Raw genomic sequence first — 20,493 nt, 5'->3', positions numbered from 1 at the left:
TCAAGGGAGGACATCTGGATCACCTTGATGCTTGATCCCCGTCTGAAGGGGAAGCTGGGAGACTTAATGACGCCATCCACCACCGAGCAACGCACAAGGGAGTTGAAGGAGGCCCTTGTGCGCAGACTACTGGAAGCATTCCCCCAGCCTTCCACCCCCACTGTAACTGCTCTGCCAAGCCAGCAAGAGGTGCCTGCCATTGCCACTAGCAGCACAACAACAACCACCAGCAGCAGCAGCAGCAACTGGCGCCCCGGAGACCTGAAGAGCCTAAGCAAGAGCCTGTATGCAGTGCAGCAGCCCAGAACAGAGGTGCCCGCCACAGCATCCACCACCAACCAGCACAAGCAACGACTGACCACCATGGTGTCTGACTATATGGGGTCATCCAGCGGGCTCAATGACACCGACAGCCCCGTGGACCCCTTGGAGTACTGGGTCAAGAGACTGGACATCTGGAGCGAGCTTTCCCAGTACGCCCTGGAACTCCTATCCTGCCCTCCTTCCAGTGTCCTCTCAGAGAGATGCTTTAGTGCGGCCGGTGGCGTGGTCACAGAGAAGCGCTCTCGGCTCTCCCACGCCTCTGTGGACAAACTCACCTTCCTGAAAATCAACCAGGCTTGGGTGGAAGGTGAGTTCCTGGCCCCTATTGTCGGACACAGGGGGACATGAAGTGGCTGCTGCATGTGCTGTTGTTAACTATGCCTGCCTTTATAAAGACATTTACTACCTGCCTAGTGCCTACCTTGGTTAATTTTTTGGTGTTATGGTACTACTACCAGTAAGTTGCCATGGTCCTCCTTCTGAGCTGCTGAACTGACCGCCCGCTTTGTCCTCCTGACTCAGTCGCTACTACACTCTGCGTTCACACTGCCCGGGTCGCCGGGTGCATTTAATTTTTTGGCCAGCACTATGACGCTGTGCTACTACTACTGTGCTGCTGCTGCTGAACTGACCGCCCGCTTTGTCCTCCTGACTCAGTCGCTACTACACTCTGCGTTCACACTGCCCGGGTCACCGGGTGCATTTAATTTTTTGGCCAGCACTATGACGCTGTGCTACTACTACTGTGCTGCTGCTGCTGAACTGACCGCCCGCTTTGTCCTCCTGACTCAGTCGCTACTACACTCTGCGTTCACACTGCCCGGGTCGCCGGGTGCATTTAATTTTTTGGCCAGCACTATGACGCTGTGCTACTACTACTGTGCTGCTGCTGCTGAACTGACCGCCCGCTTTGTCCTCCTGACTCAGTCGCTACTACACTCTGCGTTCACACTGCCCGGGTCACCGGGTGCATTTAATTTTTTGGCCAGCACTATGACGCTGTGCTACTACTACTGTGCTGCTGCTGCTGAACTGATCGCCCGCTTTGTCCTCCTGACTCAGTCGCTACTACACTCTGCGTTCACACTGCCCGGGTCGCCGGGTGCATTTAATTTTTTGGCCAGCACTATGACGCTGTGCTACTACTACTGTGCTGCTGCTGCTGCTGAACTGACCGCCCGCTTTGTCCTCCTGACTCAGTCGCTACTACACTCTGCGTTCACACTGCCCGGGTCACCGGGTGCATTTAATTTTTTGGCCAGCACTATGACGCTGTGCTACTACTACTGTGCTGCTGCTGCTGAACTGACCGTCCGCTTTGTCCTCCTGACTCAGTCGCTACTACACTCTGCGTTCACACTGCCCGGGTCACCGGGTGCATTTAATTTTTTGGCCAGCACTATGACGCTGTGCTACTACTACTGTGCTGCTGCTGCTGAACTGACCGCCCGCTTTGTCCTCCTGACTCAGTCGCTACTACACTCTGCGTTCACACTGCCCGGGTCACCGGGTGCATTTAATTTTTTGGCCAGCACTATGACGCTGTGCTGCTACTACTACCACCAGTATGTTGCCGTGGTCCTTCTGTGCTGCTGAACTGACCGCCCGCATAGTCCTTCTCCTGACTCAGTCGCTACCACCACTGCACTCTGCGTTCACACTGCCCGTGTCCACTGACAACTCTGCTGCGATGTCATTGCTAATTGCTGCAAAAAAAAAAAAAAAAAAAATTACAAAAACCTCTCTGGAGCCTTTTTGCCGTCAGCCACTCATCCTCCTCCAGCGGTACCTTCGCCGCCAAGTGCCATTGGAACTCGCCTTCACCTCTTTGACTGCTTAACGCATATATCCCTTTTTAAAACCACTTATTCCCAATTAATAGCCCCATTTAAAGTGTTGATTTCACTTTAAAATCCATTTTCTCTAGAAACAAATTTTTTGGGGGAATTTTTTATGTTGAAGTTATGTTGCCCCTTATCACCTCGATAATCCATGCTATTTGGGGGACTGTAGCATGTATGGGGGCTTTGTTATTAACGTTAAAAGAAAATCCGCCTCCGGGCGTGAATCCGCGCGTGATTACGCCATTCACGGGAAAAAATCCGCGTGGTTGCGTGGACGCGGACGAAAATCCGCATGCGGCGGGGCCGAATGTGGATTTTTTTTTGCAACCACGCGGATTTCCGAATTCGTGGATGAGGCACACCCGAGCATCCCTGCTTGCTGCTGCTGTAATTTCTGGAGGGGGGGGGGGGGGGCGCTGAAGGGAGGGCCCAAAGTGATGGGGGTGGGGAGTTGGGCCCATATTTTTCTATTTCTTAGCTTTACTACATACAATTCATTATATCATAAGTTTAATTTCACTTCAGATTCCCTTAAAGGGATACTGTAGGGGGTTCGGGGGAAAATGAGGGTCCCTTACCCCCCCCCAATCCCCTCGTGGAGTCCCGGGGATCACTTCCTGATTGAGGCAGGGCTAATGGCCGCAGCCCTGCCTCACGCGCGTCTGTCATCGCGTATCTCCGCCTGTCCCCCGCCCCTCTCAGTCTTCCTTCACTGAGAGGGGCGGGGAAGAGGCAGCGATGCGCCGCTGATAGACGCGCTGTGAGGCAGGGCTGCAGCTGTTAGCCCTGCCTCCAGCAGCAGCAAAATCTACGACCAAGTTGGTCGTAGATTTTGCAGGGGTGGGTTTGGGGTGAAGGGACCCCCGTTTAGCCGCGGGATAGCGGCGTTTTAGCAGGGGCACACATGCCCCTGCTATATATAAGCTCTGAAGCGAGATTTATTCTCGCTTCAGAGTCTCTTTAAGGCTGGTTTCACAGTGGAACGCTAAAGTCCCACGTTACAGCAGCCAGTAACGCAGCCTAATTCACAGCACTATAAAATCAATTGTGCTGTTCACAGTGCACACGTTGTGTTACACAGTAACGCAGCACGTTTAAACAAAGTGCTGCATGCTGTACGTTATACTGGGCTAAGCCACGTTAGACTGTTTGCACATGCTCAGTAATGTTGGAGGAGGAGGTCTCCCCTCCTCCTCCTCCACAGCCATCTACATGGCTAATTAATATTCACTGCACTGCAGAGACTCGTGGTGGGACTGTAGTGTTGTCCGGATCATGAACGAATCATTCATTTGATCCGGATCTTTTTTGTGAGTCGAATCATCCGGATCATCACAATGAAAGATTCGGTTCACAGGATGTCTGTCTGGAAGAAACAGGAACATATAGAATGTACAGTGCAGGGAAAGTCCTGTCCTGCTAGTCATTTCACCCCCAGTCTGCTTTCCCTAGTAAAATGATTCAAATGATTTGGTTCAAAGAACCAGATCTTTTCAATGATCCGATTCAAATCATCCGAATCCTTAAAAAGATCCGGACTTCCTATCACTAACCTGGAGCGGCTGCTTTGAGAGCTGCATAACTCTGCTCAATCTGACATCCAACTTCAACACCACCATGCGTTGCGTTAGGGGCACGTTATGCGACCATAGCGTCCCCTAAAACGCAACGTCTTGGTGTGTAAGTAGCCTAAACCTCCTTAGCGGTATGGACGCATTGTTACGTCCATTACCGCCGGAGGTCGCCGCTCAGGCCCTGCTGGGCCGATTTTTATCAAGTAAAAAGCAGCACACGCAGCCGGCACTTTGCCAGCCGCGTGTGCTACCTGATCGCCGCCGCTAAGAGGGTCCCCCCAGCCGCCGAGCCCTGCGCAGCCGGACCAATCAGTTCCGGCCAGCGCTAAGGGCTGGATCGGAGGCGGCTGACGTCAGGACGCCGGCTGACGTCCATGACGTCACTCCGCTCGTCGCTATGGCGACGAGGTAAGCGAAACAAGGGAGGCTGCTCATTGCGGCCTTCCTTGGTAATTCTGATCGCCGGAGGCGATCGGAAGAACGCTACAGGAGCGCCCTCTAGTGGGCTTTCATGCAGCCAACTTTCAGTTGGCTGCATGAAATAGTTTTTCTCCCGCAGCCGCCCTGGCGATCTTAATAGAACGCCAGGGAGGTTAAGGGCTGGAACCCACAAGAGCGGTTTTGTGAGCATTTCTGGAGCGATTCAAAACGCTAGCGTTTTGCCAAAACGCTCAACTAATGTTAATGGATGGGGCAACTTCCACTGGAGCGATTGCGCTTCCTGAAATCGCAAACGCAGGACATGCAGCATTTTGGGAGCGTTAGAGCTTCAATGTAAAGTATATAAATGCTGGCATAATCGCTCATCAAAACCTACACGGAGCGATTTTGCTAGCGTTTTAAAGCTACTGCACACTGTAACAAAATTAAAATTAATTGAAAGGACCAATCAGACTTTAAAACGCTAATCGCTAATCGCTACACAACCGCTGGCAAATTGATACACTTTTTAAAAACGCTCCCTAAAATGCTCATGAAATCACTTACAAACTGCTCATACAAAACGCTAGCTATTGCGTTTTGCAGTGGGTTCCAGGCCTTAGGCTGCTTCTGGCATATGGACAGTGCTACATCATTTTGCTAGTTGCTTGTGACTCTGGTCATCTGTCGCTGTTTCCAGTAGTCTGTACCCTGCTCTTGTATCGGATTCCTTGGTCACTGGCCTCCTGCTTGCTTGACAATCCCTATTGCCTTCTGTCTGCACCACTTGATATTCTGATTATTGATCTTGACCTGTCTGACGATTCTCCTGTGTGCTGATTTTGGTCATGTGCACCTGTACATATATTGCATGATCATTGCTCATGTATGTTTCGCCAGTGTGTACATATTATGCAACCTGCACAATTAGTCATGTTGGAATTTGTGATGTACCATGTGTGTGTATGTATATATATATATGTGTATATATATATATATATATATATATATATATATATATATATATATATATATACTGATTGCCCGGCGTTGCCCGGGTATGTATCTGGCTGGTGTCAGCTCCACCCACCTTTTCTAACCCTAAGACACAATTAATCAATGACCACGTTTGTGAGCTTTGCCGTCTTTGGTATCAATAATTTGCATTGAAATGAAAAAATCTGATTGGCTGTTTGTGGCTTCACCCCCTTTTTGAATTTGAACCCCAGTCACCCAATAACCAACTGTACCAGGTTTGAGGCCTGTGCCATTAACAGTGCAAGAATGGTAGCAATTAAATATTCCCCTTGAAAAGCAATAGGTGAAGTTTGATTCACTTTTGTAGGCTCCACCCACTTTTCTGAATATTAATCCCAGTCACCCAGTGACCAACTGTGCAAAGTTTAAAAACACTGCCATTAACACTGTAGGAATGGCTGCAGTTTACATTTTCCCAGTGAAATTTGTATTTGTCTCCACCCACTGATGACCCGGCGTTGCCTGTGTATGCATTTGACTGGTGTTGCCTCCGCCCACTTTTTAACCCTAACGCACAAACACTCAATGACCAAGTTTGTGAGCTGTGGGGTCCTTGGCAACAATAATTTGTATATTCCCATAGAAATTAAACAAATCCAGCATTTGAACCCCAGTTACCCAATGACCAACTGTAGCAGGTTTGAGGCATCTGCTATTAACAGTGTAAAAATGGCAGCAATTTAAATATTCCACTTAAAAATTAACAGGTGAATTTTGATTGGCTATTATAGGCTCCACCCACTTCCCTGAATATTAATTTCAGTCACTCAGTGATCATCTCGGCAACGTTTAGGAACCCTGCCATAAACAGTGTAAGAAGGGCTGCAGTTTACACTTTCCCAGTGAAATTAGTTTTTGGCTCCGCCCACTTTTTGTAACCTGGACACAAAGTCACTACTCAATGACCAAGTTTGTGAGCTTTGGGGTCCTTGGCATCAATCATTTGTATTTTCCCATGAAATGAAACAAATCTGATTCACTGTTTGTGGCTCTGTCCCCTTTTCTGAATTTGAACCCCAGTGACCCAATGACCAACTGTACCAGGTTTGAGGCTTGTGCCATTAACAGTGCAAGAATGGCAGCAATTTTAATATTCTCCTTGAAAAGCTACATGTGATTTTTGATTGGCATTTTTAGGCTCCACCCACTTTTGTGAATGTTAATCCCAGTCACCCAGTAACCAGCTATGCTAAGTTTGAGAACCCTGCCATTAAAAGTGAAAAAGGGCTGCAGTTTACAATTTCCCAGAAAAATCTGTTTTTAAATCCACCGAGTTTTTGTAACCTGGACACACAGTCACTACTCAATGACCAAGTTTGTGAGCTTTTGGGTTCCTGGCATCAAAATTGTGCTAATGGAAGCAGTTTATCCAGCAAAGAAATCTGGCTTTTTTTTAGCTCAGCCCCTTTACTGAATTTGAACCCCAGACACTTAACGACCGACTGTAGCAGGTTTGAGGCCTCTGCTATTAACAGTGTAAGAATGGCTGCAGTTTCAATATTCCCCTTGAAAATCAATAGGTGAATTTTGATTGGCTCTTGTAGGCTCCACCCACTTTTCCAAATATTAATCCTAGTCACCCAGTGACCAACTGTGTGAAGTTTGAGAACCCTGCCATTAACAGTGTAAGAAAAGCTGCAGTTTACATTTTCCCATGTAAAAAGTTAGTTGTTTTTGGCTCCGCCCACTATTTCTATTCTTGACATACAGTCACTTAATGACCAAGATTATGAGCTTTGGGGTCCTTGGCATCAATAAATTGCATTTTACCATTGAAATTAAAGAAATCTGATTGGCTGTTTTTGGCCTGCTCCCTTCAGAATTTAAACCCCAGTCTCCCAGTGACTGACTGTAGCAGATTTTAGACCTCTGCCATTAAGAGGGTAAGAATGGCAGCAATGTAAATATTCCCCTTGAAAATCAAAAGGTGAATTTTGATTGGCTGCTGTAGGCTCCACCCACTTTCCTGAATATTAGTCCCAGTCACCCAGTGGCCAACTGTGTCACATTTGAGAACCCTGCCAATAACAGAATGGCTGAAATCAATCCAACAAATCTGATTGGCTGTTTGTGGCTCTACCCCTTTAGTGAATTTGTACCCCAGTCACCCATTGACTGACTGACTGACTGTACCAGGTTTGAGGCCTTTGCCATTAACAGTGTAAGAATGGTAGCAATGTGAATATTCCCCTTGAAAATCAATAGGTAAATTTTGATTGACTGTTGTAGACTCCACCCACATTTCTGAATATTCATCCCAGTCACCCAGTGGCCAATTGTGTAAAGTTTGGGAACCTTGCCATGTAAAAAATGTAGTTGTTGGCACCGCCCACTTTTTCTACGTTTGACATGCAGTCACTCAATTATCAAGTTTATCAGTTTTGGGTCCTTGGTATCAATACTTTGTATATTACCATTGAAAAATAAACAAATCTGGCTTTTTGTGGCTCCGCCCCCTTTCTGAATTTGGACCCTAGTCACCCAGTGACCAACTGTACCAGGTTTGAGGCATCTGCTTTTAACAGTATAAGAGAATGATAGCAGCTTAAATATTCCCTTTGAAAATCAAAAGGTGATTTTTTATTGGCTGTTGTAGGCTCCACCCACCTTCCAAAATCTTAATCTCAGTCACCCAATGACCAACTGTGCAACGTTTGAGAACTCTGCCATTAACGGTGTAAGAATGGCTGCAGTTTATATTTTCCCAGTAAAAGTTGTTTTTGGCTCCGCCCACTTTTTGTAACCTTGACACACAGTCACTCAATGACCAAGTTTGCGAGCTTTCAGGTTCCTGGCATCAAAAATGTGTGAATGGAAGCAGTTTATCCACCAAGGAAATCTGATTGGCTGTATGTGGCCCCGCCCCTTTAGTGAATTTGGACCCCAGTCACCCAATGACCGACTGTAGCAAATTTGAAGCCTCTGCCATTAAAAGTGTAAAAATAGCAGTAGTTTCAATATTCCCCCTTGAAAATCAATAGGTGAATTTTGATTGGATATTTTAGGCTCCACCCATTTTCTTGAATCTTAATCGCATTCACCCAGTGACCAAGTGTGCCAAGTTTGAGACCTCTGCGATTAACAGTCTAAGAATGGCTGCAGTTTACATTTTCCCATTTAAAATGAACGGCTGAAATTTGATTGGCTGTTTTATGCTCTGCCCACTTTTCCTGGATTTGTAACCTCGGTCACCATGTGACCAACTGTGCCAAGTGTGGGGACTCTGGCTTGATTACTGTTAGAATGGCAGCCTTTTACATTTTTTCCATTGACTTGAATGGGTAATATCTGATTTACTGTTTGTAGCTCCGCCCACGTATGCAGGGGAGACCCTAGACCCCCAGAACATATCATCCCAGGTAGTAAGGGATCTGTATACCAAGTTTCGTTCAAACCGGTCAAGCCGTTTTCGCGTGATCGCGGCACATACACACACACACACACATACATCCGATTATTTATATATATATATATATATATATATATATATATATATATAATTATATGGTCCTAAGCCGGTTTAAAAACGGGCTAGGTCTGTCACTGCGCATGCGCCTGCCACACACACACATATTTCCGTCGTGCGTGCGCGCCGCGCCTGCCCACCCGCGCATGCCCGCTGGCTCATCCACCTCTTTGCCCGTGATCCCTTGCCGCTCGTCACTCTTCCTCAGTGTCTCTGCACATGCGCAGAGCACAAATGGGACACACACAGGTACATGGGACGCAGAGACATTAGGGTTTTATTATATACTAGCTGATGACCAGGCGTTGCCCGGGTATGTATTTGGCTGGTGTCGGCTCCGCCCACTTTTTCTAACCCTAACACACAATTACTCAATGACCAAGTTTGTGAGCTTTGACATCAATAATTTGTACATTCCCATAGAAATTAAATCAGATTGGCGGTTTGTGACTCCGCCCCTCTCCAGCATTTGAACCCCCGTCACCCAATGACCAACTGTAGCAGGTTTGAGGCATCTGCTATTAACAGTGTAATAATGGCAACAATTTAAATATTCCCCTTGAAAATCAACAGGTGAATTTTGATTGGCTATTATAGGCTCCACCCACTTCCCTGAATATTAATCTCAGTCACCCAGTGACCATCTGGGCAAAGTTTGAGAACCCTGCCATTAACAGTGTAGGAAGGCCTGCAGTTTATATTTTCCCAGTGAAATTTGTTTTTAGCTCTGCCTACTTTTTGTAACCTGGACACACATTTACTCAATGACCAAGTTTGTGAGCTTTTGGGTCCTTGGCATCATTAAAAACAAATCTGATTAGCTGTTTGTGGCTCCGCCCCCTTTTCTGAATTTGAACCCTAGTCACTTAATGACCGACTGTAGCAGGTTTGAGGCCCCTGCCATTAACAGTGTAGGAATGGCAGAAATTTCAATGCTCCCCTTGAAAATCAAAAGATGAATTTTGATTGGCTGTTGTAGGCTCCACCTACTTTTCTCAATATTAATCCCAGTCACCCAGTGACCAACTGTGTCAAGTTTGAGAACCCTGCCATTAACATTGTAAGAATGGCTGCAGTTTATACTTTCCCATGTAAAAAGTTTGTTTTTGGCTGTTTCTAACCTTGACATACAGTCACTCAATTACCAAGTTTATGAGCTTTGGGGTCCTTGGCATCAATAAGTTGCATTTTCCCATTGAAATTAAACAAATCTGATTTGCTGCTTGTAGCTCCGCCAGGTGTGCAGGGGGGACGCGAGACCACCAGAACATATCATCCCAGGTAGTAAGAGATCTGTATACCAAGTTTCGTTCAAATCGGTCAAGCCGTTTTCGAGTGATCGCGGCACATATACATACATACATACATACATACATACATACATACATACATACATACATGCATACAGTACAGACCAAAAGTTTGGACACACCTTCTCATGCAAAGAGTTTTCTTTATTTTCATGACTATGAACATTGCAGATTCACACTGAAGGCATCCAAACTATGAATTAACACATGTAGAAATATAGTAGATAGATAACCAAAAAGTGTGAAACAACTGAAAATATGTCATATTCTAGGTTCATCAAAGTAGCCACCTTTTGTTTTGATTACTGCTTTGCACACTCTTGGCATTCTCTGGATGAGCTTCAAGAGGTAGTCGCCTGAAATGTTTTTCACTTCACAGGTGTGCCCTGTCAGGTTTAATAAGTGGGATTTCTTGCCTTAGAAATGGGGTTGGGACCATCAGTTGCGGTGTGGAGAAGTCAGGTGGATACACAGCTTATAGTCCTACTGAATAGACTGTTAGAATTTGTATTATGGCAGGAAAAAAGCAGCTAAGTAAAGAAAACCGAGTGGCCATCATTACTTTAAGAAATGTCGGTCAGTCAGTCCGAAAAATTGGGAAAACTTTGAAAGTGTCCCCAAGTGCAGTCTCTAAAAACCATAAAACGCTACAAAGAAACTGGCTCACATGTGGACCGCCCCAGGAAAGGAAGACCAAAAGTCACCTCTGCGGCGGAGGATAAGTTCATCCGAGTCACCAGCCTCAGAAATCGCAGGTTAACAGCAGCTCAGATTAGAGACCAGGTCAATGTCACACAGAGTTCTAGCAGCAGACACATCTCTAGAACAACTGTTAAGAGGAGACTGTGTGAATCAGGCCTTCATAATAGAATATCTGCTAGGAAACCACTGCTAAGGACAGGCAACAAGCAGAAGAGACTTGTTTGGGTTAAAGAACACAAGGAATGGACATTAGACCAGTGGAAATCTGTGCTTTGGTCTGATGAGTCCAAATCTGAGATCTTTGGTTCCAACCACCGTGTCTTTGTGCGATGCAGAAAAGGAGAATGGATGGACTCTACTACATGCCCGGTTCCTACCGTGAAGCATGGAGGAGGAGGTGTGATGGTGTGGGGTTGCTTTGCTGGTGACACGTTTGGGGATTTATTCAAAATTGAAGGCATACTGAACCACCATGGCTACCACAGCATCTTGCAGTGGCATGCTATTCCATACGGTTCGCGTTTAGTTGGACCATCATTTATTTTTCAACAGGACAATGACCCCAAACACACCTCCAGGCGGTGTAAGGGCTATTTGACCAGGAAGGAGAGTGATGGGGTGCTGCTCCAGATGACCTGACCTCCACAGTCACCAGACCTGAACCCAATCGAGATGGTTTGGGGTGAGCTGGACCGCAGAGTGAAGGCAAAAGGGTCAACAAGTGCTAAGCATCTCTGGGAACTCCTTCAAGACTGTTGGAAGACCATTTCAGGTGACTACCTCTGGAAGCTCATCAAGAGAATGTCAAGAGTGTGCAAAGCAGTAATCAAAGCAAAAGGTGGCTACTTTGAAGAACCTAGAATATGACATGTTTTCAGTTGTTTCACACTTTTTGGTTATGTACTATACTACCCCATGTGTTAATTCATAGTTTGGATGCCTTCAGTGGGAATCTACAATGTTCATAGTCATGAAAATAAAGAAAACGCTTTGAATGAGAAGGTGTGTCCAAACTTTTGGTCTGTACTGTATGTACGTACGTACATACATACATACATACATACATACATACACCTGATTGATATTTATATATATATATATATATATATATATATACTGTATATAACTTTTACTATAACCATAACTATTTATACCCCTGGCAAATTTTGGCTTAAAGTTACTTTTATTCAACCAGCAAGTCCTTTTTTGAATTGACATAGGTGTCTCCCAAAAGATAATAAGACAATGTACAAGAGGCATTATTGTGGGGAAAAAAAATTCTCAGCTTTCATTTACATTTGAGCAAAAAAGTGTGAAGTCCAAAATTATTCATACCCTTCTCAATAATCAATAGAAAAGCCTTTATTGGCTATTACATCAAATGCTTCCTATAATTGCAGATTAGCTTTTTGCATGTCTCCACAGGTATTTTTGCCTATTCATATTTAGCAATGAGCTCCAAATCTTTCAGGTTGGAGGGTCTTTTTGCCATCACCCTGGTCTTTACCCCCTCCACCGATTCTTAATTAAATTCAAGTCAGGACTCTGACTTTACCACTCCAAACTGTTAATGTTGTTGTCTGTTAACCATTTCTTCACCACTTTTGCTGTGTGTTTTGGGTCATTGTCATGCTGAAATGTCCACTGGTGCCCAAGGCCAAGTTTCAACTTTTTCTGCAGACTGCCTGATGTTGTTGTTGAGAATACTCATGTATTTCTCTTTATTCATGGTGCCGTTTACTGTGATTAGGTTTCCTGGTCCATTGGCTTAAAAGCACCTCCAAAGCATTAGGTTCCCACCATCATGTTTGACAATGGGGTTGATGTTCTTTGGGATGAAGGTGTAACGATCGGTGTAACACAGAGAGGATCTGATTACCGGTGAACTGCAGTCTCACCAGGAATACAGAATATACCCGATTATTGGTGATCTGCAGTATCACCGATAATCAGATATATCTACTAACCTCTGGACACCAGATAAAACAAGTGAGTGTTAAATGCAACAGTATACTTTGAGTACTTCTCAGAAGTAAGTTACTTCCTAAGGCCTAGACTCTCCTGGGGGGAGGAGCTAGGCTGAGAGTAGGAAGGGCAGAGCGTGAGTGACACCCGAGAAGGGAGGGTGTCACCAACAGGTCTGGGAACTGCCTCTAACAGTAAGGCCAGTTCTCGAGGTCGGCAAGCCAGGTCGTTAACACACAGACAGATAAGGTACAGATTCAGGAGGCAGATACGGAATCCAATAAACAGACAGGGTTCAGCAACGGAGTATCAGAATTAGCAAGGTACAGAATCAGGAGGCAAATACAGAGTCCAGGAACGAGCAGAGTTTGGCAACAGGATATCAGAAATAGCAAGGTACAGGATCAGAGTTCAGAGGAATAGTCAGGCAGGCAGAAGGTCATAACAAATAATACAATATATATTCCTAATGCTAAGGTGTGAGCGCGTTGATGTCAACACCTTTGGAAACTATGCTAGAACACAGATACTGACAAGGTCTGAGTGCTACCACGTTGTGATCGCAACGGCAGACAACCAGAGAATGACCAGCACCCAGTATATATAGCAAAGCGCTCTCCAGCGCCTCCCCTAAGTGCTGGACCAATGGCAAGTGGTGAAAATGTCAGCTGACCCGCCTGGTCAGCTGACCCTTTTCTGGCTGTCATATAAGCTCTGCCTCTCAGCGTGCGCGCGCGCGTCCTTCTGAACCTGTGTGGACTAGCAGTCCCAGCCACACCAGACATGTCTTGCAATGTAACCACTGATTCAGGCGCGGGGACCGCCGCTCCGCTCTCTAAGCAAGCGGCGGTTTCCCCGCGTCCAGCCGCAATGTCAGCAGCTTTGCCATGCGTGCAATCCGCTGCATCCAATGCCGACTCCACCGCTCTGCCCATGCGGCATGCGGCGGTTTCTTCGCGTTGTGCCGCCATGTTAGACGCGGAAGCAGCCGCCTCACCCTGAGCCCTTGCGGCGGCTTTTCCGCGTTTCCTCACAGAAGGCTTCTCCTTTTTTACGCCAAATGAAGGAAACATCATTGTGACCAAACAATTAAATTTTTGTTTCATCTGACCGTAACACAGAAGAGCAGAAGTCTTCTTCTTTGTCCAGATAAGCATTTGCAAAGGCCAAGCAAGATTTTGTGTGCCTTATCTGGAGAAGTGGCGTCCTCCTTGGTCTGCATCCGTGGAACCCAGCAGTGTGCAATGTCCGTTGGATTGTCTGACTTGAGACATTGCCACCAGCAGAGCCCAGATTCACCAGGATGGCCTTGGTGGTGATCCTTGGATTCTTTTTCACCTCTCTCACTATCCTCCTGGCCAGCACAGGTGTCACTTTTGGCTTCCGACCACGTCCACTGAGATTTTCCACAATGCAGAACATCTTGTATTTTTTAATAATACTTTCCACTGTAGCCATTGGAACTTGAACACATTTGACAGTGGTCTTGTAGCCCTTTCCTGACTTGTGAGCAGCCACAATGCGCAGCCACAGGTCCTCACTGAGCTCCTTTGTCTTAGCCATAACTGTCCACAAACCAACTGCAGAGAGCTGCTGTTTTTCATCTGTTGAGTTTATTAAAACAGCTGTTCCCAATTAATCAGGGTAATTAGGATGCTTTACAACAGCTTGGACTATTTGGAATGGTATAGAACTTTGGATTTTCCCACAGACTGTGACAGTTTGTGAAGGGTATGAATAATTTTGGACTGGACACTTTTTGCTCAAAGGTAAATAAAGTTTTTTTGTTGTTTTTTTTCACAATAATGCCTCTTGTACATAGTCTTATTTTCTTTTGGGAGACACCTATATCATTTCCCGTCAAAAAATTACTTGCTGGCTGAATAAAAGTAACTTTAAGGCTACTTTCCCACCAGGACGTTGTGTTTTAGGGGACGTTCTGGTCGCATAACGTGCCCCTAACTCAACGCCTGGTGGTGTTGGATGTAGACGTCAGAGCGAGCCGCGTTGTGCAGCTCACTGTGGCGTCCATGATGCGTACTCTTGGACGCATGCGGCATCACGTGGTCCCGGCAGCCAACCGCCTGACAGAACGGCCGCTCCAGGAAGTAAACCCTGCACGTCACACCGTGCAGTGAATATTAATTAGCCATGTGCCTGGCCGCTCTCCCCTCCTCTCCCCTCCTCCCCAACATTACTGAGCATGTGCAAGCAGTCTATCGCGGCTTAGCCGCCTATAAAGTACTGCATGCAGTACGTTATCTTGTGGTGCAGCGTTACAATGTAACGCAACGTGGGCACTGTGAACAGCCCATTAATTTATCCTTGCTGTGAGTTGGGCTGCGTTACAGGCTGCTCTAACGTGCGCCTGTAACGTCCCACCGTGAAAGCAGCCTAAGTCACAATTTGCCAGGGCTATGAATAATTATGAGCAGCACTGTATACATCACTGTTGTATTTCCTTACAAGTAATCTCCTGTTCTTGCCTTGTCATGATTAGTGATGAACAGAAATTAGGCCTATGCATAATTGCACATCGAAATTCACAATTATGCATTGTATTCATAATGTGAAATTTCAGGTAAAATTGGAATTCATTTTGATATTTCCTAATTTTGCATAATTTTTCATTTAAAACCCATTTTTCTTTGCATTTTTAAAATCGAGGCTTTGCTATTCGCTGCTAAAGTTGGCACAAAATTACGTGAAAATTACATGAAATTTTACGCAAAATTACAAATGACTATATGAACGCAATTACATTTACAAATCGTAATTACAAACAGGCGTAATTGTCAAAATGTACGCAAAATTTCACGTAATGGTAATTAGCTGATTCCGATCACCACTAGTCACAATATCGATCTGAATGCACAGTCGTTACACTATCTGTTTATTTACAGTTGCTAACTTGCCAAACTGTACACCGAACACACACTGGCTCATAGAGGAGATATTTTCAAACCTTGCCAATAAAATACCTTTTAATGGGTGCTAGTCTAGTTTAGGGGACCCAGCAGGAATCCCCATAGACTAGCCTGTAGCCAAATAATTTCCCTAATGAAATCTGTAAAAAGATATTTACCAAGTACATGGCGCAGGAATACGCCCTCTGTGGCGGCCGTCTTCCCTCGTCGCTCTGCTCGGCTTCTGCCCTCTCACTGGTAAGTCTCTAGATTAGTAAAAAAACTAAATAAAAAACATGTTCCAGAACTTATGTAAGCACTCTATCTAGTTGTTATATAGGATAAAGTTCAAGGTGCTACCGTGTTTCCCGGAAAATAAGGCGCTGTCTTATATTAATTTTTGCTCCAAAAGATGTACTAACAAACAAACACAGAACATTTATATTTATTTATTGTATTTATTGTATTTATAAAGCGCCAACATATTACGCGGCTTTTATATATTGCGCTTTTTATATTGCGCATTATATTGCGCTTTTCTCCTGGTGGACTCAAAGCGCCAGAGCTGCAGCCACTAGGGTGCACTCTATAGGCAGTAGCAGTGTTAGGGAGACTTGCCCAAGGTCTCCTACTGAATAGGTGCTGGCTTACTGAACAGGCAGAGCCGAGATTCGAACCCAGGTCTCCTGTGTCAGAGACAGAGCCCTTAACCAGTACACTATCCAGCCACCACGACTAGGGCTTATTTTCAGAGGATGTCTTATTTTGGGGGGAAATACTGGTAGTTTTCCTATGCAAAATGTATATACTGCATGCCATGATAAAACACAAGCAGCATGCACAGAGCTTGTGGTTGCAGATATTGGCTCTCACTTACAAGAAATAGATTCTGCTGATCATGTGGGGAAGAGTCTATTTCTTGCAGGCAGAGAACTCTGTCAGGCTCCCCAGAGCAAATTGCCTGACACATATATAGGACTGTAGAACTCACATTATAGTGCTGCTCTCCTGTATCCAGGCTTTGTATTGAGCGTGACTTGCTGGGGTCATGCAGGCTGCTGCTAGGGCTTACATTCGGGGGATGTCCTATATTTCAAGCATGCTAGGAATTCCTGCTAGGGCTTATTCTCAGGGGATGTCTTACTTTAGGGGAAACACGGTAGTATAGTTTAGGGGACCCAGCAAGAAACCTCACAGGGAAATTTCGCTAACGTGATTGGTTGGACAGCATCCTTTCAAACTGTTAGATTTCAGATAGGTTGAAGTAAACTATGACAACACTTCATTCTGTAGAGGGTATGGGGATTGAAGAACTGTTTCCTATAAGGTTTCCTGTTGGGTCCCCTAAATTAGACTAGTGCCAAATTCAATTACTATTAATTTTAATGTGCTTTTTTATTTATTAATTTATAATTATTGAAATGAATAGCTTTATTGGAATCACTTGCTTCTCTCGCTAGGCTGCGGGCTCAGTCCCTTTTTATTGTAACTCTATGTTCACTTGGATAGAACTCTATTTTCACTTGGATAGAAATTGCAGGCCAGGACCCTCACCTGCTCACGGATTGCTCCAACCCGAGTTTCCAGCCTGAAGCCCAACGAGCAGAAAAGAGTCTTGGCATGCAATCTCCACCATCCTGTTTTTGACTCAGTTAACCTCTTTAACGGTAACCCCGAGTCAGGATCGGGCCAGGAATCCGCAGCTCAGAGCGCTAACCTCAAACCTGACTCGTGGGAGGTATAGCCAGTGCCTGCGCACAGCTGGAGTTTGTTACCCTCCTCCCTCAGGATCCAGATGCTGGCAGGCATCCTTCTTCCTATCCTCTGAGGCTCTGGATCCCTCTGGTGAGATTGCCATTAGTCATCATGGTGACAGCTGACAATTTCAGTACAGGGGTACAGCGCCACCTGGTGGACAGAGGGAGAATTGCAGCGCTGGATCCAGGAAAAGTGAGTAATGCGCGGGCCTGCCACAGATCTCTCTGTGGTCTGATTATTTTTTTTCCCCTGCTTTTAGGGTCTTAAAGCGTGTGAAAAAAATTGCACCACTTTTAGATCCTAAAATCTGGACATAATCATACCGCCAGGGAGGTTAAATTGATTTTGGAGAATAATTTCTTTGCCTTTGGAGAAAATAGCTACAGAGGAAAGGTGTGGCCATGGGGCAGCATGTTCCCCAGCCTACGGATGCCTTCACTGGGGTTTTTGGGAGCAGGAAGTTGTTAGAAGTATGCGTGGATAAGGGGATATCACCCTCTAGATTACATATTGTGGACAACATACTTGTGGAAAGGCACAGGCAATTACAAGCCTTTGTAGCTGACCTTAGTATATGCTTTACAAATACCAGCAGTTCAGTTGAGATTGCCTTTCTTTACTTAGGAAAGCTAAGGCAGGGAATACCCACTTGACTGCACTGCACATCTCCCATCTACCCTCTCAAAAGTGGGCGGTACTCCCCAGAGAATTCCTGCGTTTACACAGAAATTGTAATACTATTGAAGAACTTAAAGGGAATCTGAAGCAAGTAAAATTATTTTAAATAAACACATGACGTAGCTGCAAATAAATATTACATACTAACCTCACCGTCAGTTCCTCTCAGAAGCTCACCATTTTCTTCTTACAGTGATCCCTTCCAGTTCTGACAATATTTTGTCAGAATTGAAATATATCAGTTGCTGTCAGTTATATATTAGCAGCTGTCAGTTACAACTGAATGTGCAAGGTAATGTCCATGTTTCCCTATGGCTCAAGTGGGTGATATTACAGTTTAACAGTGTGCTGACCAGGAAGCTGTAATGGGGTAATGACCATTTTTAATAATGGGGTAATGACCATTTTTAAAATGGAGAATTCCATTGATCAGTGGGCAAATGGGACACAGGAGAGAAGAGAGAGATTGAGGAGTAGACTACACAGGTGGTAAGTAGGACCTGTGTATGGTTATTTTTACTTTTTATTTTCAGTTCAGGTTCTCTTGAAAGAGGAATTCCAGTGAAAATTATGTAATAAAAAAGTGCTTCATTTTTACAATAATTATGTATAAATGATTTAGTCAGTGTTTGCCCATTGTAAAATCTTTCCTCTCCTTGATTTACATTCTGACATTTATCACATGGTGACTTTTTTTTACTGCTGGCAGGTGATGTCATTGGAAATACCTTCTGCTTGCTTTTTTGGCAGTTGGAAACAGCTGTAAACAGCTATTTCCCACAATGCAACGAGGTTCACAGACAGGAAACTGTCAGGAAAATGGTCCTCACAGTCTCCTGTGGGAGGGGCTTCACCACTATATCAGCCATACAGAGCCCCCTGATGATCCATTTGTGAAAAGAAATAGAGTTCTCTCATAAAAGGGGGTATCAGCTACTGATTGGGATGAAGTTCAATTCTTGGTCATGGTTTCTCTTTAAGAGGGAATTTGATGATTTGAGGTCTAGACTGCAGGCTAGGGGCTAACCAAATTATTATTATTACAGCCTGGGCCTATCATAGAGCGATGGCAAAGGACAGACAGGCACTTTAGAGAATATGTACCAATGTGAATGTGATGGCTGCACAAATGAGATCAGCCTTTCTCAACATTTTTACCCTGGAGGAACCCTGCAAATTAGTTTTGGATCTCGAGGAACCCCTGCAAACAATTTTTTGATCTCGAGGAACCCCTGCATTTATTTTTCTGAAGGCATGGTCTTTAAAAGTAGGTTAGGTTGTTAATTTCACTACCCCCTATTACACTGCCACTCATTATAGTGTGCTCTTTATTATTCTGACCCCCAATTTAGTGCTTCTTATTACAGTACCCCCTATTATAATATTCTCTATTATACTTCCCTCATGATGGGTTAAAATGTCAGGGAACCCCTGCACAGTCCTCAAGGAACCCTGGTTGAGAAAGCCTGAATTAGATACTTATTCATGTGATATTAATGAACAAAATGTACAGTAAAACCCCCATTTTCTGGCACCAATGGAGATTGACTGATGACAGATAAGTGTAGTTTCTGGTTGCTTGAGAAGGTGAAAAAATATCTCCCAGGAGAAAACTTAGGAGAAAAAGTGAACTGGACTGGGCCCTGTATAGGGGGAAGCAAGGGAGGATTATGACCCCAAGCGCAGCACTGTGAGGGTGCACGGCACAATCCCCACACCCCCACGTGCATGATAGGGGGCTTGCTAGCCGCATGAAGTGCCCCTGCTTCTCCCCCTCCCTCTGGAGGAGTGCAGAAAGGTACGGTGACCAGACGTCCTGCTTTAGCCGGGACACGTCCCGGATTCGGGGTCCCCTGTCCCAGGCTGTGCTATGTCCTGGGAAACGTCCCGCTTTTAGCCGCGGGACGTCCCGCGTCTGATTGCATTTGGAGCAGAAGCCGTGTGGTCATAGCCCGCAGCCCTGCTTCAGCCTACATAGTCTTCCGGCAGGCAGAGCTGGGCTACAGGAAGATGGCGTCTGAAGCCCTGTGCTGGAGACTATTTGTTTCTCCAGTACAGGGCTTTGGGCGCCATCTTCCCACAGCCCTGCTATTCCATTCAGAGTGGGAGATATGCAGGAGCAAGATCGTTGGGGGAGCTGTGCGCCAGAGGCCGGCCGGGTGAGGAGACTTCTGTCAGATGAGTAAATACTTTTTTTTTGCAGGTGAAATGCTGCCCAGTGCCCACTGTACTATTATTTCTTGCTGAAATGCTGCCCACATTGCGTTTATTTTCTGCTGAAATGTTGCCCACATTGCGTTATTTCCTGCTGACATGTTGCCCACATTGTGTTTATTTTCTGGTGTCTGGGGTAACTGTTGCTGCATTTATTATTTAATGGTCATAGTTGGCTATATTTGCTGCTTTGGGGTTACGGCGGGTATACTATTAAATAGCATCACACAGTTTCTGCATACCCATGATGCGAATCCTCTTTCACCACATCATGGTGGAAATACTGCTTTCTTA

The 20,493-nt window shown here is 45.3% G+C and overlaps 1 protein-coding gene and 1 pseudogene across 1 annotated transcript in view; one reads left to right on the top strand and one right to left on the bottom strand.

Moving 5' to 3' along the window:
• Positions 1-15,796, bottom strand: part of LOC137528739 (major histocompatibility complex class I-related gene protein-like) — a 97,564-nt pseudogene extending 81,768 nt beyond the window's left edge.
• LOC137528737 (class I histocompatibility antigen, F10 alpha chain-like) overlaps positions 1-20,493 on the top strand; it is a 95,665-nt gene that overhangs the window by 4,808 nt on the left and 70,364 nt on the right. The window lies entirely within an intron of this gene.

Source organism: Hyperolius riggenbachi, chromosome 8 (genome assembly GCF_040937935.1).
Source record: "Hyperolius riggenbachi isolate aHypRig1 chromosome 8, aHypRig1.pri, whole genome shotgun sequence".
Lineage (NCBI taxonomy): Eukaryota > Metazoa > Chordata > Amphibia > Anura > Hyperoliidae > Hyperolius > Hyperolius riggenbachi.
Note: the sequence above shows the minus strand (reverse complement) of the source record. Positions and strands in the feature narration are given on the sequence as shown.